Below are 19,908 nucleotides of genomic sequence, written 5' to 3'. Positions count from 1 at the left end.
TTTTCTGAGTAGTTGATTTTAAAGTTTCTTCTTGTGAGGAAATTTTTTTGTTGTTTTGCAGATAAAAATTGAATATATTTTGAAAAGACTGTCTACATCCATGGGGGCAGAATAATATTTTGACAGAAGAAATGCCAATGTTTCTCTGCTTCATTCCTGGCCAAAGTCACTCACCAAGGTATGGGAGGTGCTGGGCAAAGGTCAGGCTTTTGGGTGCACTTTGGCTAAGTTTCTTCCTGGCTTAAGAAGGTTATTTCAGAACTATTGGCTCCAATGAATGCAGATAATATCTGTGATTCTTTTTTGGGTAATTAATTTGTTTATTGCCCTTACCAACATGGAAGACCTTATTTTCAAAGAGTTAATGACTGACAATTTGACTTATGCTCATCTCTTTTTATTCTGCTCTGGGCTATAGTCACTGCTGAAGTGTGTTGTAAGGAGCACGGCACACTGCAGTGCAGAATGCTGATCAGGTGACAGCAGCTGACTGCTTCACTTCAGGATCTCCTTGGCAGTAAAGGCATTATCCAATCTATGCACAGAAGGTAGTATCATTGTAAGGTGACTGACCTTCCACACAAGAGGTATTGATAAGTTTAATTTTCATGTTGCTGCTCTATGCTTAGGCTGCAGAGTTATAACATTGGTCATCTGCTTCTCTGCCTCAAAGCTGGGGTGCCCCAGGGTGGCACCTGGCTCCTCCTCCTTCTGCCACAGTGCAGGATCTGAGGGATCTGAGGGCCCATACTGCTGGATTATAACAGCCTTAGTCAAGAACTCAGCTGCCTGGTGTGCAGTCCCACCCTGACCCAACCAAAACCTCCTTCTGTCCACTTGATAGAGGGGATGAGAGGGGTTGTGTCAGATGCCTCACCAGATGCTGCCAGATGTTGTCAGATGCCCTACCATAGTTCACCCTGCAGCTGTTGGCTGTCACAGCTCCTTCTCTTACCTATTCCCAACATGGTACAGCTACATCCCACCCCTTGCTTGGAGCAGCTTCTCCAATTCCAGTCAAGGCAGAAGCTTTGTGTAACACGCAGTAAAACCTTAGGTACTGAAGTGCAACCCAGGCATGACAGCAACAGACAGAACAGACTGACAACTTCTTCAAGAATTCCACCTAAGCAGGAACTGACTATAAAAAAAGCACTGGAGAACTGCATCAGCAAAAGGTTCAGAGATAAAATAAACACTGTAAACATAATACAGCCTTTCATAGTGGGAGAAAGACCGAGGGAGGAGGAACAGTACAGCCTTTGCTGTTTTGACTGGCATCACTGCTTGTCTCGCTCTGACAGGTTGCCAGGTTAAGGTTTTGTTTTGAATAAGTCGTTTCCCTTTGAACAGTGGCAACTGTTACCATTGTTACCCTGTTACACTGAATATAAAACAAAATTTCCACCAGCAGCTTTCCTACCATATGTTTATTCTAGGAGGCAGCAGGCAGCTAGGATTTGGTAGCAATCACAGTGAGGAAACATTTGCAGGACCTGTCTCAACAATATGATTGCCTCAATCACAGTAATATCATACAGAAGGAGACTCTGAATTCACAACTGCTGTCCATGAGACCTAACCTAAGAAATCTAATAATGTGAGTATTTTTTTCTCTTTAATTGAAAGATTACTATTTCAAGAATCATCCCTCTAAAGTGCAAAGCATACACTTGAAGAATCAGTCCTGAAATTGTGTCAATCGGGTTTTAACTGCAAAATTATTTGACAGATTTTTTTGAAACCCTTTCACTTTTTCTCTTCAATAAATCTAGACACAACCTGGTAAAAGCAGTTTCTCATAGAAAAGTGATATGAGGGGTGTAAAATAGGATTTCATAATGGTTTCATATTAGCACATTTCATATTAGCACATTACCATTAGGAAGATGTCTTTGAATATCTCCAAAAGCTATCATGATTTCCCAGTTACTCATGGAAAATATTGTTATAAAATTACTCCCATTTACTTATGATGTAGGTCTTTCCTTTTAAATCATTTAGATATGAGGAAATAGATAAATTAAAACCAATGTAATCTCTCTTTATAAGAACACCTTCACAGTAAAATCAGATCACCATTACAGTGGTGAGTAGCTCATTAAAGCAGTTCAGTAAATAATGAGTGCTCCCTCTCTGTCTCAATTCCTCGAATGGACGACAAATTACCAGTGATCTCTCACTCCTAAACAAATGTTCTTAAATATTTGGTAAGATAGCTAGAAGTTCCTAGAAGTGGTTGAGAATAAATTACCCATATGGTCTCCTGGACTTAAAAAAAATCTGAAGTCTGATGTAATGTTACAGGCATTGGATGATAGTTTATTAATAACAGCTTGTATTTTTTAAAGAACCTAGAAGAGTTAGACTTCCAAATCCAAGTGCCCTTTAAAGGGAAATTGTTGCTAAATCCCATAGGTTCTTTTGAAATCCCTGATATCATTAAAAACTAGGAGAGGAGAAAGATACATTGTTTTGACCTTAAAAGGGATCTGCTGTCAACAATTTCAGCTGCTTGATATTGAATGAAAGGTATTTATTTTTATGAATCGGAATGAGTGGTCTTCAGCAATCCTAGAATTTAGCTAACATTCACATTACCCTTCTCATAGGTAAAATAAACTTCCTATACCAAAGTAGTGTAGTTTATTTATTACTCTGCAAGTAGCTAGATAGCCACTTTTGACTTGTTTAACTGCATTTCGTTTTTTGAACATTAACAGGAACACTTCATATGTGTGAGATTTATGTTATGCTGAGACAGTTTTTACAAGATTTAGAAACCAGAATGTGAAGAAAGCAGATAATTTAGAAGGTAAGACAAACAAGACAAGGATAGGGGTGTTGAGCTTTTAACAAAATATAGATGCAGATATTGTTACAAAAATATATATGCAAGGAAAAAAAGCCAAAACTCTAATCAGCCAAAATTCATTGTTATGGCAATGGATTTGCCCCAGTACGGTCTGCCTGTCCTTGTTTTAACAAGTAATTGGTCGTTTCTCAGTGCCAAGTGATTTCTCAGAGCATTGAAGTTGTTGCCTTCAGTGTTTCAGCTGGAGGGAATAAGCTATTCAGAAAAATTACCATGAAAGCAGATTAAAAAATAAATTAAAACCCTGTATCAGAAAGGGGCCAGTCTCCACTTTCGCAAGTGGTAAATATAAGACAGGAACTCTTTCTTCCCAGTTTACCTCCTCTCCCCTCTACCCATTTATTTCCAAGCTCACAGAGTACATCAGGAAAAGCACCACTGAAAAAAATAGGAGTAGGCAAGAGAGGAATACGCAGTAGATGTTAAGATATGCACAGAAAAACATGCAAGTAAAAAACACAAATTAAATTCAAGGGTTTTGAGTTGCTTTCTTTTATTTACTTGTGCTGAAGACTAACAAGCTTTTCATTACATCACATTATGATCCCATTATGTGTCATTAAAGTGTGTTACATTTAGAGATTCTGAAAAACTGATGTGGTGAAGCAAGCTGCTGGAAAATATGTATAAAAATGTTTGGACTGAAGTATTTGTATCCTTTCACTTAATAATGCTCAGTTAAATAAAATCTGACAGCTTCCTTATTAAAAATATGAAGTGATGTAGAACATCCTCCCTCAAGGACACCTCAAATGTAAAATAAACAGAATGCAAAGAGGGCACACTTTTCTCTCTCCACAAAACATTCCCATCTTTTGGCTGAAACAAAGAAGCTGCATAAAGTTAGCTGCATGTCCCAGGAATCAAGAGAAGGAATTGGAAAATAACCCTGCCAATTGAAACTGCAGGAGGTTTTCTGGCCAATGTAGTGTCAACACAGTGTCCCTTTGGCCAACCGAGAGGTTATTGAAACAACAGGAAAAAAAAATACATAGAGTTGTCAAAAATGTCCATGAATAGATAGGGCTAAATTTTCCAAAGACAGAAGTCTGTTTCAAGCAGACAAAAGAATCAGCATGAATTATACACCTGTATATGCCAAAGTGCCACATGAAAATGTCTGAGTGTAAGTAGATGGGAACAAAGACAGAAAACAAACCAGTGGAAAATGTTCAGTCTCCACTTTTTTTTTTCCTTTTTTATTATTTTTTTTTTTCCACAGAAAGAAGTACAAGAGGAATTTTTTGTTCTCCAGTGTTCTGGATGTCAAAACTTTCAAATATATAAGAAATGAAAATCTATGCAAATTTCATCCACAATATAAACTCTCAGCTTACATCTGCTCTGGCAATTTGCACATAAGGAAATATAATCTCTGTGTTTTGTGATAATAGTTGCACTTTCAAAGGTAAGCACAAGTTCTTGTATGACCTAATGAACCAATCATTAAAGACAGAGGGTAAAAAGTGATCATAAAGTGTCAGAATCTTCTATTCCAGAATTCTTCTAAAACTTGATGACCCACTGCTGAACATTGGGAGAGATGTAGCATCTACTGGAACCAGTAAGACTTCTTGAACCTAATTAATTGGAAGGCTGACAACCAAATAGTTGTGATTTTAGAATTGTCTGGAGACTTGACTGGATTTAGGGGATGAACCTAAACATGACTGTATTTCTTTTAAAATGTATTCTTACATTGGTGGATCCCCTATACCCTCCCAAACTCCTTAAATGATACAGAAAATTATTGACTAAGTCAGAGATATCTGGCAGACTTAATGGAATGCACTGATTGTGTTCAATGACATCTGCTCCACAAAGAAGCATTACCTGGCTCTGTTCAGAATAAGCCAGCTGTCCAGTCAGCTGGAATGTGCAGTGAGAGGCATCTGAAGAAATCAGGAATAGGACAAATACATACTGCCTTCAGATTAATCAAGAAATGGTCTTTCCTGGCAAAAAGCCAGGCATCCAAAGAAAAAAAGGATTGCCAGTTGAAGATCATGTATCTCTCTAGAAGTATTTCCATAGGGAAATTTCTTTGAATCAGGATGACAGGAAGGAGAAAATTTGTCAGTGTGTACACTACATCCACAAGCAGCTTTCTGAGAAGTGGCAGCCAAAATGGCTTCGTGGCTTACATGAGATTTACATTGAATACCTCTGCTGCCAAATCAAGATTCTTGACTTTGTACACTCTCTTCAGGGTCTGTTTCTTGAACAGGGGGAAATAAATTGTTTACATCCCTTTATGGCAAATGACAATATTTCTACAAATATTCTAACCTCTTTCCACAGGGGAAAAAAAAAAAAACCAAATAATGTTATGATTCAGGTCTGACATATGCCTTAAATAAAATTATATAATAAAATAAATATACAAGGTAGCATTTGGAGAAAATGCCCACATGAAACATCCTCTACCAGAGTTCCTGAGGGACTGATTTTGTAAGATTCAAACTAGCATCACCATTCAGAAACTAAGAGACCCAAGGAAGAAAACTGGAAAAAAGTAATGTTCAACTCTCCAAATCCCACTTTGCTACATAGGCAAATGAAAAACAGTTGAAAAGGTTCAGTAAAAAGAAAAAAATATCAGCAGAAGCAGCAAAGAGAAAAATATAAGCAGAGAATATAGGAGTAGTCATGGTGACAGTTCAGTTACTGAAAGAATTATAAAGGATTGAGTTGAAATGGTTGAGGTAACACAGAGACAACTTTGATATTTGGAAACCAATGAAAAGTGGCAAGGTTACAAACCATAGGAAGTGAAACTAACAGGGGAGGACCTGAATTACACAGTACAGCCATAACAAGACTTGGTGGATTAACATTCATTACTGGAAAGTGGATATGGAAATATATGATAATCTTCTGAAAGCTAGAAATAAAATCAGGAGTAGAATACTGCCATAGTTTAATAAAGACTGTTTCTGCAAATAAAATTTTGTAGTAGCATGGACAAAACCATAGCTTTTAAGGTCAAAATCAATTTGAATGAAGGACTTTAAAATTAATTAGGGTCAGAAGTTTACCATTGCCTCACATGGATCAAATCTGAACATGGATGAGGACCTCATTAATATTTTATTGGAAGGAAAATGGCTATCAGAAATTATATAATTGTGTGGACACATAAATTTCCAAGACATATTGGAAAAAACATGCTACCAATTATGGTAGGACCTACTTATTCCTGAATGTGATAGCAAACATATTTCTTCACTAAATGTACTGTGACTAATAGGTACCATCACAAAAAAATGTTCTGGTCAGCTGGAAATGAAAGATCAAGCAGAAGACCTGGGAATAGAATTTAATCACAAGATTACAGTGAGTCACCAGAGTGATGATAAAGCACAATGTGATACTAGCCCATGGCAAAAGCAAAGTATTTCCAATAAAAATTGGGATGTATTAATATCATTATAAAAGATTACAGTAAACTGAAGACAGTGCTCTGTGTTATGCTCTGTGCAAAGATGAACTCAGACCAGAACAGGTGGAAGGAAGGTCCAGTCATCCTTGTAGGGAACTGAGAGTCTACTTTGGGAGGACAGACAAGACTGGGAGCACAGATGAAATGTGGCTGCTCTCTATGAATTGTGTTAGCATGAGGTAAGAACTGGAGGACTAACTACATGGTTATGTTGGGAGGGAAATAAAGTGGCCTGAATTTATTTAGGAAAGAAAAAAATAACAAGTTTCCTTACAATCAGATGCACAAAGCCTTGAAAGAGCTCCTTGAAAGAAGTGCAGGAGCAAAAAGTAATTGATGAAATTAATGATGAAAGATAATGAGGTCAGAAATGGGACTACATAATGCAGTTCATCCCCAGTGCAGAAGACTCCAAATAATGATCCACTAAAATCCTTCCCCTGTTCAAAGTCCACATAAAATTATTAAGTGTATCTAAGATGCAAATTTTCATCAGTAGATACCAAGCTACTCACACACAAAAATTAATACCTGCATAATATAGCACACAGAATTATAGAATGGTTTGGGTTGGGAGGGACTTTAGAGATCCTATTCCAACCCCCCAATATACTTAATACTAAGTCCTCTACATAGTGTACAAAGCTGTAGTGATTTATATAAATGTTTATATAAATTGTTTAATATGTTAGAATTTTTTTGCACTGCATATAATAAGATTCACAAGACCTACACTACAGAAAATGTGGAAATATGAGCAAAATCTATGTAGCACCAACTAGTATCAAATACCACTCTCTTTACAATGGAGATTATATTTTTTCAGTCCATTCTTTCATTCTTTCTTCCTCTTACCTTCAGTTTAAAACATGGACATTAAATAAAAAGAAAGGGTCACATTTAGAAAGCAGAGATTAAAATAGGTGTTAACTTAGACACATATAATTTAGGCTATGTTTAAAAGGGAATAATGCACTACATAATGTGCTTCTTTCTCCTCTAGCTCAAAGGCAAATCCTATACCACACACAATGCTGTGTATGGGTAAAGTTTTTTTCAGATATTGTTGTCATAAATGTTACAAAGCTTAAAAACACTGAAGACTTTTTTTGTGTTATCTATGGTGGACCTGAGGAATAAACTGCTCCTAGCTGTCACTGAGTCAGTGGACATTTAAAAGGAATGAAACATTTATGGCCACTAAAAATTTCTGTAGCTGTGCAAGACAGAACAATGAACTCACCGTCAAAATTGCGTTTCTCAGGAAATAAGTGTCTGAGTGTATAGGGTCAGAAAATAATTTCTTAATTTCTGCTATTCATTTTGACAGATGCTGAGATATTTCAACTTTCCTTTACTGTAGGGGTAGTAGCTCTTGTTGCATAAGGACAAGAAATGAGGTATGGATTGAGGTTCTGGTGTGATGTAGTTTCCCTTTCACACAGAATATGAGTCTTTCTTTATACTCTACATATGAGGACCAAATTCAGCAAAGAAAGCTATGTAAAACTGGCATAACTGTAAGAAATTTCAAGGTTGACCTCATAGAGAAACAGGGAAGATTTTCTCTAAAATTCAAGAAGCTGTTTGGGTGAAGTTTTCATTAGTAATATACAAAATTATACAAACTATTGCAATGTCATGACCAGTATCAGAATCTCAGTGCTTGAGCCAATGCCCTTCTGACCTCAGTTAAACTCAAGATTATCATCTTGATGTAAACTTCCTCTCTAGTCTACACAAAAAATAGCTTGCCCATTCCAGGTAATGAGCAGAGTTACAGAGCTTGTATGGCTCATTCAGAAAGAGCTAATATGGAACTTGCACATTACATGTGTATTTCTGCATCTATACTTGGTAGGCACATGTGACATACACAGGTGGATAGGAATGAAGGAGGGAGGAAAAAAAAGATTTGGAAATTAAGTACACTTTCCACTTCCAGGCATCTACACTTTTAAGGTCCACACATGAGATTTAAAATATCTGCAAACCACATTTCTGAAACCACATACAGAACAGCTACAGTACTTAACTTCAGATTGCACTTTAAAGTATGTAAAATCTCAAAGACTGCTAGAGGGCACATGTAACTTCCTCTGAAAAATCAAGCTTTGGGCATTTAGGCTGCTTCTCAAGGTACTCATCACCGAAAAGTATAAGAAGTTTACAAGTCACAGGAAATATATTCAACAACATTCTTCACAATTTCACCAGAACATGAATAGAGCAGACCTCCACTGCCAAGGGCAGTTTTGGTCTATGTGCCTGTGTTGGGCTTATTGGGGAACATTTTCCACTGCCTTCTTTTGGCAGGACATCTAAGAAAATGTGGAGAAGTACATAAAATCAGATCCACCAAAATCAAAACACATAACCTATTTGAATAGAAACTAAGATTGTTTTCACTATTACAGCAAGTCTCCCATGATACAAGTCCTAATATTTTAAGACATATGCTTGCATTGCAACAAGTGATTCAAATCATTCTCAAACTTGAATCATGGGTAGATTGCTTGCAGTACATCTGTCCATCTGGAAATTTCAGATTTTGTTTATCTATTTTCATAGGAGTTTTGACACATCAAATACTTGGGGTGGCAAAAAATGACAATTCATTTTGACTACACAGTGTCTAGGTAAACACTTGTCAAGTGAGGAATGATGAAATCAAAACAGGCTTTTGTATTTGTCACTCTATCAATTGCAGATTTCCTGGCTACTGGTCCAACTTTTAGTTACTGCTTCACTACTGTTCAAGAAGAAAAGCAGCACTCAGATAATTGCCAATTCTGCAGCATGAAGAGTTGAATGGCATTATATGTGTCTAACAATAATAATATTTCTACCCTGTCCAAAAATACACAGAACAACTGTTGAGGCCTCTTCACTGCAAGCCATCACACTGGGGCTGAGAGCAGACCAGCCCTGCAGTGAAATGACTGAAGCAAAACCTTTGAAAAGTCAAGTACTTTGGATACTGAAAATTTAGTAGAACTGAACTAGTCCTAGCTGGAGCTGTGAGCTAGTCAGCAAACTTTCAGGCATCAATGTAGGCATCACTTAGATACTTAGATACACTTTTAGGCATTACTTAGATACACTGATCTTGGCTCAGGAATCAGGGCTCTGCTTGAGAAAAAGTGAATTCTCATTACATACCCACCTAAACAATTATAAATCCCTTGCAACCAGATGTTCCCACCATCTTAGATTTACACAAGACATAAAAAAAGAACCAAAGAGGAATTTAAAAGCAACCAAAAGCCAGAGCAGTAGGAGAAGGTTTGGATTACAACCTGCCTGAGCTTGGAAAGGATTCACACACTCTACTTTTCAGCTTGAGCCCATCTGCAGTTTTCAGTGTGTTTGTCAATTTAAATTAGACCTTTTAAAAAAAATTATCTTACCACTAACTCTTTAATTGTTATCTTAACAGCTGAGTAAATCATTTGCACTGAAATTCTGACTCCTTCCAATGGGCCCTGCCTTCCAGGCTACACAAGTTTATGAACCCCAGAGCATTCAAATGAACTCTGCAATGTAGCTGTCCATAAACACAACAAGCTCCAAAATCTCCCTCCACTGTCAACATCCCTTACTCAATACATACTCTGAATTCCTCCTCTTCTGCTGTCTCTAATCCTCTCAAACACTTCATGCTTTCCAAAATCAACTAAATGGAGACCTGAAATGTAGAGATGAAGAATTAGATAACACGGTGTTAGTCTGATTCCCTTCCAAGCACAGAAAACGAAGCCTAAAGGTTCACTTACCCCATGGAAATTAAAGATGTTTAAGATTAAGACAAGCCTAGCCTGCAGCCTGCACCAATCACAGATAAGGAAGGGCCTTCACATGTATTTATCCATATTTATTTTTCAGGTGCACAAACTGTATGCACCACAATTCTCTGAAAACTTTGCGAAACACATCACACCATGGCAAGCAGCCATCAGAAAATGACCAGGACAGCGAAAGGAATCATTTATAAATCAACACTAAAAAAAAAAAAAAAAAAACCCACTTAGTAGATTATTTGCTATAAAATGTAGCTAGGATGATAGCAGAGAGCTACATAAAAGCCTTGAAAATATTTGTTTGTTTTTAATGGTTTGACTTTTCAAAATAATTGTTTTATTTAAAAATGTACTTAAAACTAAGGAGAATTATAAATCCCACAAGTATATGAAATAAAGCATTTTGGTGCAGAAAATGTTCAATGTAAGCAGAAACAATATTTTATTTACATTATATTTGGATTTTTCATAACAGTGAGATAAACAAATTTTTTTCACTATGAGTCAATCTAAAATAATTTCTTAGGTTTTTTTTAGTTCAGAAAGTAAAGGGGAAAATTAATTATTCATTGAGACCTAATGGCAAAGTTTTCACTGAAAAGAGGCTGGAACTTTCTACCAAGTACAAATTAAATCTTATTTGTTTATTTAAGTTCAGTTCAGTAAGTTACTAAGTCCAAGTATATCTACAGAAGAAAAACATTAAGGTTAACTTCTCATTTTCCATGTTTTAGGAAGTGTGCTTCTCCCCAAATGTGGTGTTCACATATATAATTCTAGCTCACGTCACACATCATATTACACGTGGATATCAGGTGGCCAATGTGTCCTATAACCAATGCATCATGTCCCCTGCCTGAACCCAACCTGGTCCTAGCTAGTAGGATTAGGCCACAAAGTAATTAAAGTTAATACAGTTATGAATTTGATGTTAGGTTTTTACTGTTGAAAGACCAGCCAGAAATTATGCTGTGCGTTTTACCCCATACAAATGTCTGTCAAACAGGCTGAAAGTTGCCTTTGGAACAGATACTTTAAACTTCATCTTCAAGCACACTATGCAACCTGGCTTAGTGGAAAATGCTTATGAGCTACTATGCAAGGGGCCTGAAATAGTAAATTTATAGATCAGAAAACATGAAGAAGACATTGGTTTTCTACCTTAAGATATTAAACAGCTGTGTTTATTCTGAGAATTTTTTTACAGATAGGACATCAGACATAATGCCTTTTTTCTAATAGAAGTAAGAATTCTTTTTAATTCATTTTCTGAAGCCATTAGTTTCTGTCTCAGCCACTGTCTTAGCACTGTACATGCTTTCATCAAAATGACTCAGCCGTAACTATTTTCACTGGAGTCAAGCACAGGCTTCACCGTTTCCAATTCAGTGCTATTCTTTGTCATCTTTCTTATTCCTAACTCTGAAATTAAGGCCTTATGTTTTAATAAGCTGTCTTAGAACAACTGCTGAAAGAATTCATCTGTGACAATACTTGGCAAACTCAGATTTCTGGGTTTAACCCACTGAATCACTTCTAAGGACTTTGCCATCCAGGTACTGCAGCATTTGAAACACCACCTGCAACACAGGAGTCCAGCATGTCTGACAGCTTTTTTCACAGGCCAAAATTACCTTAGTGCAGATAGAGAGCTGTCCACACAACATGCTTTGGTTGTCTCAGACAGCTCATGAGAGTCCAGCCAGTCATGGATGTGTCCTAACAAATCCTCTGAGGATTTCCCATATGCAGATATTATCAGCAAATAACATAGCTCCTTTTGTGACTAATGCTCCAAATGACACAATGGCTAAGGGATGGCATTCCTCATGCACTGCAAGAGCCAAGCATAAATTAAACAGTTTTCATCTTTTTTTTTAATATTATATGGCCACCCACCAACAACAATTTTTAGCCTTCTTTTAGTCTTCAAGATTCTGTATGATTTTGTTTGTTTGTTCACTGAAGCCTGACAGCAGGCAAAATTTACTAAAAAATAACAGAATAACCTCTTTCCTGTCTAATGATTAGCACTGAGAGGAACTTTTAAGTTCTAGAAAGTCTGAAGGTCTTCTTCATAAAGCTGATTAGCTTCTCAGCATTCTACAGGCATTTCTGTAAAATTACCTAGGCAAGAGTGATCTTAGCCAAAACCAAGATTTATTAAAAACAGAGAAAAGGGAATTCAAAGAAAAAGTTTCCTGAATAGCAGAGAACTTAACACTTCAGAGAAACTGGATTTCTATGATGGCACATGGTAGTGATGGGGTGAGAAACATAACTTCAGGTAGTTTGCACAATAAGGGTAACCTGATAAAAATATCACACTGTTGATATGTTTCATCCTCACCTGAATATACATTTGAGAACACATATTCCTAGTAAAATATCACAGTTCTAAATTTTTTGATGTTCAGTCTAAATACTTTTTATGATAGATACACAAATTAAAAGACAGTATCAGTTTACACAAGAGTATATTCCTCAGGATTGCTTCACATTGCAACATCCACACAAAGCACATGGCTATGTTATTTTGTCTTCTGTCTTTAAACTTAATAAATAACTAATGGTAACAAAAAACCAGTGATTTTACCTGGCTGCAGACATCACTGGAGCAACTGATGTTAAAGTTGGGAAAAAGTGAAAAGCTTTCACCAAGTGAGAGTTGCTGTTTCTTTCCACTTCTATCATTTCACATAGTAAAAGACATTACCTCTTTATACAAAACTTTGCCCTACCTCACTTTACCTAAATATCTCAGAAATACTGAAAGTTCAAAACATCTGCTGATCATCTGCTCATTAGCTTCTCCCACTGTTAGTCATATCTATAGCTAAAGGAGAAGGGCAAAGATTAACCTGTCACTACCATTGCTAACCATGCCAAAGACTGTATGCAATGGGAATGCTCAGAGATTCTGGCTTGCCAGCACAATAAGATTTTCAAGGCCACATTTCATAGGGTCACTGTTGTGCTAAGCCAGAGCTGTGTCACTTCTCTGATATTTCCTGAATTGAATGACATCTTCCCAGAGCACGAAAGAAAAGGTCAATGTCCACAACTGGCAGATGTGCATGAGAATGGCTGGATTTTAAAGATATACTATGTTCAAGCTTGAAGCTGTTTCTGTCCTCAGCTTTACATAGAGTGTGGGAAAGAGAAAGGAAATCCATACAATAGTAGACATCTTCATGGCAAATGAAAAAATGTTATACACGTTAAAATATTGTTCTCAAGTTTCCTCATATAATCATTGTCTCCGTGGGTTTACATATATCTATTCATTGAATTTATTGGCTGTACATGCTTTCATCAAAATGACTCAGCCATAACTGTTTTCACTGGAGTTAGGCACAGGCTTCATAGTTTCCAATTTAGTGCTAATCTTTGTCATCTTTCTTATTCCTAACTCTGAAATTAAGGCCTTATGTTTTAATAAGTGAAGAAGATACAAGATACACTACTTCCACAATCCAATAAAATTTCTCTTTTTTTAGGCATATTCACACTGGGCTGAGTCTTTGTTTACAAAATGGTTAAGGTTTCTAGTTATTGAAAGAGATCAAATATATACTGAACTCCACTTTATCCATTACAGAAATCAGCTTCAATGTTTTGTTATGAAACTGTAAAACACAGCAGCACCAAGGAGAACCACAGATTCCAAAACTCTGTCAGAGAACCCCTTGGGCACTTCAAGAGAGATTAAATCTACAGATTGTTCAGGACAAAATAACTTGGCTTGCCTTTTGGCACCAGAAAAAAAAATACCACCATTTCTAAGACCTCAGTTTCAGTTTGCTCCTGATTTCCCAAACATCTCAAATTCTCACTGCTGGAATTCCTCATGGCCGAATTCCTTCCAGCTTTTGTTGAAGAGCCTTCTTTACAGAAATATCACAAAATTATCTCGTGGCAAAAATGGGTAATTTCTAAACCCTCATCTTAGCTGTCTAATCCCAGCACTTAAGCCTTCATCTTCATTTCAATCACAGCTGAAGGCTCCAAGCCTAATTTAGAGAAGTCAGGAGGTACAATCCCTTGGTTTAAAATAAGAAATAGACAGAAAAGCAACAGTACTGTACTCCCACATTTTGAAAAGCAGTTTCAGACTCTGTAAATGTATCCTCAAGGTCTACAGAGGCAAGGACAGGAAAAAACCCACCACCTGAGAACCCCTTCCATGTGTCTAGGAAGGACAATGCAGACCAGCACAGCCTCTTTCACTCACAAGGGAGAAAGATTCATGACCAGGGCTGTCCCTTCAGGCTGACCTGCTAAAACAGCCTATAAAGCACACCACCCAGCAGGTATATCATCCAAGCCTGGTTTTAAACAGAACTGCCCCATAAAATTGAACACCTGTAATTCCCTGTGGCACCAACACTGCCTAATCTCAAGCATGTAGCATGACTACACTGCAATTTCAAAGAAACATCTATTCAGACATCAGCCAAATTACATTATCTCAGTTTACACCACTCCCTCCTGTCCACATTAACTTTCCTTTTTTTCATATTAATAGCTTTCAGTTGGCAAAGTTTCCTTATCTGACACCTTTTGCACTAACATGAACACTCCAGCAATCACAGCAGAGGGGCATGAAAAGGGCAGCTGATCCCTTTAAGTGATAGTACAGATTGTTTAGGCAACTACAGCCTCTATTCCTCACTGACTGGTGTCAATGGCAATTAGCCAAAATGGTATTTGCAATGTTGCAGTGGAAGAAACAGTAATTTCTGTTTGTATTTATGTCAAATTGTGAGCCTGACGTATTAGCACTGACTGGTGCTGCAGCAGGCAAAAACTCAGAGACTGTAAATCTTATTTTCTCTTTGAAATTTCATGACATAAGAACTGTACTTCCAGGCATTTTTGTGCTCTTTTGCTTGTCAGAAATGTGGAAAGGAAAAAAAAAGCAATGCTAAAAAAAAGGGGGACTTTTCTATATGGAAAGTATTGCCTTTCCTTCAGAAAAGCCAACTATTCAACCTTTTTGAAATTTGGTAAGAGAAAACCAAATAATTTTGGCCAAAGCCACATTGAAATAGTTTGGGGGTTTCCCACAAAAAGCCCTGCAAGTTTCTAAGAAATGTAGATACTATCTGGAAGTACATTCAAAAAAGTCTTTTTTCCTTTCAAATAAAGACTCAGACACGAAGGTCATTTGGGGTAATCTCCTCCTCCTTATTTCATCAATTATGATACTGAATTTCATTTCATCAGAAGGAAGCCTCTCATCAACCACTATTTTTTTTTTTTTTAATTAACAGCTTTCATGGCTGGCACGGGAAAACAACACGAGCCATTTTTATCTGTGGCTGTTGTTGTCTGCTGTAGTGGGAACCTCTGAAAAATAAAACAACCCAGCATCACTGGCAAGTATTATGACACATAAATCCAACTGTCAATTATAAATTCTGACAATGCTTAACTGTTCAATTCAATCTCAGATGAAGTTGAAACCAGGCAGTGCTACTGAAGAGAAAGATGGTGACAAATTTCAAGTATCAAAATATCTTATGCTGACCTGGAAGATTTATGAGCCTGAAAGCATCTGACCTAAATTTGAAGAACTTTGGAAAATTTTACTGTTAATTTGTTCAGTAGTATTTGAGGAAACAAGAATAAAACACATAATAAACCATGATCTATGCACAAGAACATATCTAAACAGCTAAATACATAAAGAAGAGTTTTTTTCTATAATCCAAGAAAAACAGCAGCAAAAGACAAAAAAATTAAAAAAAAAAACACAGACAAAGAAAAGAGAAAAGTTTTCACTTAATTTTTCTCCATATCCTTAACAGTTTTAAAAGTCACATAAAGGTATAAAACTTATATTAAGAGAAACATGGAGAAGAACAAAGAGAAATATGGAGGAAAAAATAAAACCAGAGAGAAAAAACCCCAGACTTCACATACACTCCTAAAAAAAATTCCATGCTGAGAAAAAAAACGTGAACTAAAATTTCAGGAACAGAGCACTTAGAATTTATTATTGCATTGCCCAATACCACAGATATAGGCAAAATCAGAGCATGTAAATGAGTTAATTTAAGTCTCATATTCCTGACACTTTTCCAATGAACATTTCAGACTCATTTTGAAAAACACACCCAAGGCAGATTTTCTTCTGGTGTTTGCCTGAATGGCAGTCTTGCCTCTGCATAAGAATGCTGCACTGTTTTCAGATCCATTCCAACACTTTTCCTAGTGTTTCACTTTGAACTGAAGAAAATGAGAATTCTCAAGATGCACCCTTTTAGAAAACTGAGTCACATCAGGTCACAGTGATTTGGCTTCAATGACTACATAAAACATTGCAGTTGGCACAGATGTATCACAAACAGCTTGGTAGTGATTCTGAACGAAATGTGCATGCTTGGAAGCCTGCTGGAAGATGAACATGGAGATGTAGATTTTCACTTCTCAATTCTGTTCTTCATGCTGGCAAAGCACCTACATGTTACAGGCAAATGCCAAACTCTGTTTGGATGCAAGAGTTTACTCCCTCCCTCATTTATATCCAGTTTCATAGCATTCTCATGTAGGCTTTCTTCTCTGTTTACTCTCAGCTTAGTGGTGTGACAGCCTCTGGTGTTCCACCTCAACAGTAAATCCCATTTTCAAAGTGCCTTCTCAAGATCCACACTGTAAGATTCATGTGTCTGTCTTCACCAGAAAGCATTTTTAAGGATTAGTTGGCAAATCTGGGGTTCAGAAATGTCTGCCAGGACCAGGAATATATCCCAGCTCCTCTATGCAGTAATAAGAAGCTTCCAGCTCCCACCTTGTCACAGCTGGGCATGAAGAGGACAGAACTGAAAGTATCAATGTGGCTCTGGAAGAGATTCATAGAAAAAGCAAGAGGAATGAGGCACTATTTCCCCCCAGCTTTTCCCTATGATAAATTCACTGACTTGAATGGAGTCACCCTGGAGTAGAATTAATATAATACAGTGATAAATCAGGCCTATTGATGCACTGACAGTGCCCCTGTAGGACCTTCTCCAGCCGCCAGCCTACTGAACATTGCTCACAGCATTGTCTTCCCAAGCACTGTGCCATGCCATTTCCACAGACAAATTGTTTCCTGACACAGCAGAGACAGATCTCCATGCTTCCTGCTTAGCTAATGCATTATAACCACATTGTTTTGCACTGGTTGCCCTCTAATTTGTGTGCAAAAGGATTTCTGAGTCAAACACACAGCCCTCAGCTGTGGCAAATCCATGTGGAGTTTTGACTCCTAAAGCATCCAAAGATCACAGAATTTACAGATGCAAAATGTACTTCCCTAACTACTTTTATGATTTGATTATTTGAAAAGCCAAGAGAGAAAAGATGGATCAGGATACTGGAGCCAAGAATGCTTTCTAAGGAGGGAGTGATAGCCAAACTCCTGGCCTTGAAGTCCAAGGTAGCAAAGGATGCCCTGAGGAAATATTTATACATCTCTTGGCCCTTTTTGGACTCCTCAAAAATTTTCTGCTTTTTGTTTTCTGACAGATATTAAACCCAAGAGGCAGTTTTAGACAGTGAAAAATTATGCCTGTGTCATAATTGCTTGGTAATTAGCAGCTCTCAGCAGCACCAAGCCAAATAATAAACATTTCTTCCAAGTATATCTAGTCATTGTTTTGATGACACCTTTCCAACTCAAAGTTTCTCATTTCTGGCCAATGTCAAAAACGCCACAGGGGTGGGGCAATGTAAAATGAAAATCAGACTCCTCTTTGGAAATCAGATAGGAGTAAAAATACCTTAAGAAAAGAAAGTCCAAAAACCAGGACTGTTCCAGCCTTCTTTCAACAACTCCAAGAGACCTTTGATGGTGGAAACATTCTGGTTTTCTCCTGCAGATCTAAAATGCCAGTAGATTATGTGCTGTTCCAGGCAAAGCTACAATGACAAAAATCAAAATTTATGTTCAACATACTTACTTCATGCCTACCCTGAAAAGTTATGTCAATGTTTAGAGGTGAAAAGGAAGGCAACATCAGAAGGAAGATAAAATACAGATCACCATCTCTACAAATTGTTCCACCACTGTAAGCAGAATACAAAAAATCTGGGGTTGTTCTTCTTGCCTCAGTCCCCCTGTAATTAATAGATAGAGACACTGCTATGGACAGAGTCTATTTGCCATTTTACAGATCTGCTCTAGGGTAAGTAGAGCCAGCACCTACAGTCCCTTGACTACACTGACTTCATATCTACAGATCATAACAGAATGCTCAAGGACTACTATGACAGCATATGTTTGCATTTCAGATGCCTTTACATTTAATTAAATAAAGTCCACCCCCTTTCTCTAACCACAGAGGCCAACTGCCCTTGTAGGCCTAAATGAAGGAGTCGCCTTCAGAAAATAATGACTGCCATCAAGGACAAAGATGGTTGTTTGTCCACAATCTTCAGAAAACACTCAGGGATGTTGGATACAGAGAACTATTGGTCAAAAACTTGTAAGTTTCTCTGTCCCAAAAGGCAGAAAAATAGATGCAGGTCTAATACTAATGAGGTAGTTCCAACACATTTATAGCTGCTTTCTTCCAGACATCTGTCCCACCTTTTCTAACAGGAGTATATCTTGGGTATGCCCACAGTCCAGAAGGCAAACTGCATCCTGAGCTGCACCCAAAGCAGTGTGGCCAGCAGGCCAAGGGAGGTGCTCCTGTTCCCCTGCTCTGCTCTCATGAGACCCCACCTGGAGTTCTGCATCCAGCTCTGGGATCTCCAGCATAAGACATGGACCTGTTGGAGCAAGTCCAGAGGAGGGCCAGGAAAATTAACAGTGTTGGAGCACCTCTCCTGCAAAGAAAGACTGAGAAAGTTGAGTTGTTCAACGTGGAGAAGGTAAGGTTCTGGAAAGACCTCACTGCTGTCTTCCAGTACTTAAAGGGGGCTTATTAAAAAAAAAAAAAAAAGAGGGAGAATGACATTTTAAATGGCCATATAGCGACAAGGGGGAACAAGGGGTTTTGATGAAAAGAGAAGAGATTTAGATTAGATGTTAGAAAAAAAGATCTTTACTCTGAGGGTGGTGATACACAGAACAGGTTTCCCACAAAAGTTCTGGCTGCCCCATAAGTGTTCAATCCCATGCCGGATGGGGCCCTGAGCCTTTCTATGATCTTCCTTCCCTCTCTACTCTTTCTGTGGAAAGACATTTTGTGTAATTGTGAATTGGCTGACAAATAACCAGGCCTCAGCCCAGATGTCCCTCACTCCTCAGGGCTAGGAAACTCCATCAAGAGAATGGGGAATATACTTCAGAAATGGGGGGAGGTACCTATTGTGTGGCATTTTCAGACTCCAGAGCCACTCTCCTAGAGCCCTCACACACTGAACAGGGTGCTTTGAAGGCTCCATCCATCTTATATACACTTCCATTTGTTTGTAAAGCAAAGCAATCTCCACAAACCAATAAAGACAGAAGGACTGCAGGAAAAAAAAAATATAGATTAACTAGATATCCCATATATTTACTTTAGACTTCAGTGCTAGTGATGGTCTCTATGTGAATAAAATAAACTAGCACATTGACAAATTATCCAAGTTTGAAGGAATAACAAGAGTTGAAATTATTGCAATTACACAGTGTTCACAGGAATGCCAAACTGAAATTCTCTGAACTGTAAATGAGACCTGAGGGTCAGGTTCTGGCCCAAGAAACACATGAGAAATCTCAACCAAATAAGTGAAGTAGCACTAACAGTAATCCAGTGCAGGACTGTGTGGGCTGCCTCTTCCCTGGGGAAATTTTCCCACCATTTAGGCTC

At 37.7% G+C, this 19,908-nt stretch overlaps 1 long non-coding RNA gene across 1 annotated transcript; it reads left to right on the top strand.

Annotated features, from left to right (window-relative positions):
• Positions 1 to 442: 442 nt before the first annotated feature.
• Positions 443 to 4,314, top strand: LOC128790183 (uncharacterized). Its single transcript, XR_008431651.1, has 4 exons — positions 443 to 548; positions 1,440 to 1,600; positions 2,724 to 2,815; positions 4,098 to 4,314. It is a non-coding gene; the product is annotated as an uncharacterized LOC128790183 (long non-coding RNA).
• Positions 4,315 to 19,908: the final 15,594 nt, after the last annotated feature.

Source organism: Vidua chalybeata, chromosome 6 (genome assembly GCF_026979565.1).
Source record: "Vidua chalybeata isolate OUT-0048 chromosome 6, bVidCha1 merged haplotype, whole genome shotgun sequence".
NCBI classification, from domain to species: Eukaryota; Metazoa; Chordata; class Aves; order Passeriformes; family Viduidae; genus Vidua; species Vidua chalybeata.
Note: the sequence above shows the minus strand (reverse complement) of the source record. Positions and strands in the feature narration are given on the sequence as shown.